We start from the raw sequence: 4,856 nt of genomic DNA, 5'->3' as shown, positions 1-4,856 counted from the left end.
ACTATCATTGAGAAGGATGAGGAAAGACTTCCTATAAAAGATAAGATTTTAGGTGAAGCCTGAAGAAAAGCAAAAAGGTTTGAGGTGAGAAGAGGAATACTGCAGGAGTGGGTTACAGTCAGAGAAAGTATCTGGAGTTAGGAGATGCATTGTTTTAGAGGAACACCAAGGAGGCTAGGGTTTCTAGATCACAAAATAGAAGGGAGGTATAAAATATAAGAATACTGGAAAGGGTATGTGTATGTTCATGTATGTGTGTGTGTGTGTGTGTGTGTGTGTGTGTGTGTGTGTGAGAGAGAGAGAGAGAGAGAGAGAGAGAGAGAGAGAGAGAGTGTGTAAAGGTTATGAGAGGCTTTGAATAGTGAACAGAAGATTTTATATTTTAATCTGGTATTTAATTTATTTAAAGGGCGAGATTTACTGGGACCAAATGGATCCATGGTTTGATCCCAGGGCTGAATGAGACTATTATCTCCAAGAATCCAGCAAACAATTGTGAGTTCTAAATGACTTATATAGACATGGCTCAGACTCAGGGGGTATACTGAGGCAGGAGTGGAGTCAGGGTGCTGAGAGCAGAAATGGGACTCTGATAGGGTGGAGTGAGAAGGGGATGACATAATAGATACCCCGGATATGGGGAGAGGCATCTTATTAAGTGGTTATCTGACATTCTTATAGCTTGGGATGAGGAGAGGCATTCTGGTATTCTAAAACATAAGATCTTTTATCATTATCAAATATTCTGATAAAGAGGGAGGGGAGGTTTTGCAGGACTGAGCTTTGAGAAGCAGAGAAACTGAGTCAGGATTGGGTCAGGATAATTAGGGAAACTGAGAACGGTGGCATAACAAATTGTTTTCTTGTTCAGTTGTTTCAGTCATGTTCAACTCTTTGTGATTCTATTTGGGATTTTCTTGGCAAAGATACTGGACTGTCTGCCATTTTCTTCTCCAAATCATTTTACAGAATAGGAAACTGGGACAAATAGGGTTAACTAACTTGCCCAGAGTCACACAACTAGTAAGTGTCTGAGGACAGATTTGGACTCAGGAAGATGAGTCTTCCTAATTCCAGACCCTGTACTCTATCCACTGTGCCCCCTAGTTGACAAGAAGTCACTGAAATTTATTGAATAGAAGGGGAGGGTGATATGTTCAGAATTAAGCTTGAAGAATATCATTTTGACAGCTGAGTGAAGGATAGCCTGTGGTGAGGAGAGACTTAAGGCTAGCAGAGTCACCTTGGATTCTGGTAGACTTGGAGTTTCAAGTACTGTTTCTGACACCTATTAGCTGTATGACCATAGGCCAATTATTTAATCCCTCTGTGGCCTCTGGCAACTTTTTCAGAGTAAGCATTACTGGACAGTTCTCTGTTTTGCTGGAGGGAATTTCAACACCTGTTGTGCTCTGCATTGATGCAATCACTGCATGGGACAATTGGAAGGGATTGGATGGGGAATGGGGGTGAGGGAAAAATCTCTTAAGTGCATACCAATATGTGATATTAAAGTAAGTGGTGGTAGTGTATTGACTTTTGAAGTGCAAGGGCTAAGGTTTTTTTTGTGGGTGTCTCATTTGCCCAACAATTACCTGCTATAGTAGCTAGGATGAAGGAACTGAGAGTATTGCTAAAAGCTTCCCCAGTTAGTTTCCATATTGAGTACTTTATTAAGTTCTAGGCATTACATAAATTAAAAGTAAAATAGAATACATTTTAAAAAGAGTTTAAATGAACAATAAGAGTCTGAAGAATATCTCAAAAAGATTAACCAGAATGGTGAGGTGACTGGAGACTATACCATGAGGAATGGTAGAGGAACTGGGGATATTTTGTCTGGAAAAAAGAAAGCTTACAAAAAGCTATGAGGGAGAAAACTTTTTATTCTTTTTAAAGGACAGAACTAGAAACAATCTGGGAATGTGACAGAGGAGAGGATTTTTGTTGGAAAGCAGGTAGAATTTCTCTGCAGTCAGAGTAGATTCAAAGTAGAATAGATTGTCTCAGGAGATAGGAAGTTATATGTACCTTGAAATTTTTTAAAGTGTAAGTTAAAAATAATAAGGTCTTATAGATTAAACTAGGGGGTTCTTGAACTTAGAAAGGAAAATTGAAACCTTTCTTTTCACTAATGTCTATCTGAAATTGGACATTTTTTTCAATTACCAAAAGGATTCAGAATATTGAAAAAAAAAACACTAAGAATCACTGGTTTAGGGATGATCTCAGATATTTTCAACTCTAACATCATGTGATGCTATATTTTTGTGCCTTTTTAAAAGAAAGAAAGAAAGTTTTTCATAAGGGATTTTTGGAATAGAATTGAGTAGTATTGTTTGTCTGAAAAACTTGCAAGTCATCAAGTAAGGCATGGGCAAGACCTCTCATTAGAAAATCCTCTTTCTCAGAGGACAGAATAACTATATTTCCACTTCAACCTTGAGATGTATTTTTAACTTGTAGGAGAAAGAAAGCAATCAATAGGGAACCAAAAAAAAAAAAACTTCTTTCCCCCCCAAACATTCTGGGATTTAGAGTATTGCATGCAAAAATTTTAATTATTAATATTATTTTACTTGTTGTTTTTTTTTTTTTTCTTTTCTTTTCTTTTTAAATCAGGTGTACTAAACAGAGGACACTCACTCGTCATGATTTTGACCAGTGAAGAAGCATGGTTAACTTATACTCTTCTATAGTCACTTATTTACATGGGGCTTTATACCACTCTCTAAACACAGATAATTGCCATGGTAACGGCAGTATTTCAAGACTCTCACACTTACACTTGCACCTTTCTTAAAGAAACACAGAGCCCAATTTAGTAGAATTAAATCAATAAATCATTGGTATGTTTTTTATTTGTTGTTGCATAGTTGTCAGGATTTAGAGAAGAAGCTGGACACTGTCACTTGCTATCAACAGTGCCCAGAAAACACTGTTGTCCTTTTAGTACTTTGATATGTTGATCAAAAATATCGTAGTGTTTCTAATTACATGAAAAGAGTGACTAATGGATTTCTAGATTGTTAGTGTCAGAAGACTCTTGAGGAGGAAAACCTAATGAAAACATAAACTATGGGATGCCATAGCATATTTTAAAAAAATATTTGAAACAATCTAAATAAAAATTAAAGGGAATACTAACAAACAAGATTCACTATTGAATATTGTGATGGGACTACAGCAGTCTTATATTTAAAACTCCTGGGGACAAAATTGTGGTCCAAAATAGCTAAATATGTAGGTCTAAAATATGAATCACATATAATTTAAATTGTCATATTCACTCTGAAGCCCATTTATCTCTTCTGCATCCCAAAGGTTAAGCATGTATTCTGTTCAGAATAAAACAGCAAATACAACTAGATTTCTGATTCTGAGTTCTAACTTCATTCTCTTATGGTCATCATCTTCAAGAGAGAGCAGCTGTCTTGAGTAATCTGTAGGTCCTGCTCATGCTGTGCTACCAAAGTTGATTCCATGACAACTTCTTGAAGTGCAACAGCAGGCATATCCACAAACTCCAAATTAGAGTCACCCAAAATTTTTTTTAGCAAGTCAAAGGAAGAGCTTCTCAAAATTGTACTTACTTTTGATCGAAATGTCATAGTACTGAAAATTTGTCTTCCTATGGAGGAAAATTAATTTCACCTTGACTTTTCTGTCCTTAATATCCATTTTGTTGCCTCACTATTGGGATATTTTTGCATTATCCACATCTCTGTTTTTCTATTACATACCAGATCTTTATGCTGGTTACATATATTCTAGGCATTATAATAGAAAAACTGAGTTTAGATGTAATAACTATTTCTCAGACTACCAAATTTTTCTTGGCCAATTATATTCCATACATTGAATTTAATAGGACCTCTCTCAGTATGGAACATGAGAGGATGGACTTCAATACCAAAGATGCTATTTACTTCCCAAAGTCAAGTGATATTTTAAAATTGTGGTTTACCCAATACTTCCATCACCAAATACAAATTTGAGCTGCACTTGGTGTTCTCTTTGGGTGGCCATGGTCCTTTCAGAAATGTCTCTGACTCCACTTGACAGCAATGGAAAGATGGCAGAAGTGCAATTCTGCTATTATACCATTTTATGTGACACCTTTACTGTGCCCCTAGCTTCACTTAAATTTTGGTCACTTTTATATTTAAAAATTGGGACAGACATGCTGATTTGGAATAGCATCTAATTTTACTTGGAGGAACCTAGTTTTATTAGGACTTATTATTTTTGTAGTCTAAATGAGAATTTTACTGCCTATGAATAACTGACAAATAATCAGTTAAATAAAACACACATAATACTATTACAAAGAGCTATCTCAATGATAATTTCTGACCAAACATTGAATCTGATGCATTAGAGTGAGCTATGAAAAGAAGCCTCAGAGTTTACCTTTCACATAATTAAATAAGGAAGACTTTATGAGTTTCATTACACCTGAAAAGAAATTAAATTTTGGAAAATTCTAACTGTCTGAGGACAACTCCCTTTTCTCAGTTAAGGGAGGATTTTTTCATCATTAGTTCCTCTGTCTTAAGGATGCCAATGTCCTGCTGGGAGAGAAGAAAAGACACTCTTGTATTTGATTGTTTTCTTTTGAATTAAATGTAGCAATAAATCTAAATCAACCAAGATAACTGAGAAATATTTTCTTTTAGCATAACAGTGGAGGTGAATGTGGGTAGTATATGATAGATGTTACTGTCTGCTTAAACTGGCCAGCCTCCAAACCTTTAATGTCCCACAGGAATTTAGTGGGGGAAAAACCCATTACCTGAGGTTTTATATCTGTAAACCAAATACTCATTTTTCACTTTCAAGTTAAGTCCTCAAAT

General features: G+C 35.7%; 1 pseudogene; it reads right to left on the bottom strand.

Annotated features, from left to right (window-relative positions):
- Positions 1-3,392: 3,392 nt before the first annotated feature.
- On the bottom strand, positions 3,393-4,029 carry LOC141562241 (GTP-binding nuclear protein Ran-like; annotated as a pseudogene).
- Positions 4,030-4,856: the final 827 nt, after the last annotated feature.

This window comes from Sminthopsis crassicaudata, chromosome 3 (assembly GCF_048593235.1).
Source record: "Sminthopsis crassicaudata isolate SCR6 chromosome 3, ASM4859323v1, whole genome shotgun sequence".
NCBI classification, from domain to species: Eukaryota; Metazoa; Chordata; class Mammalia; order Dasyuromorphia; family Dasyuridae; genus Sminthopsis; species Sminthopsis crassicaudata.
Note: the sequence above shows the minus strand (reverse complement) of the source record. Positions and strands in the feature narration are given on the sequence as shown.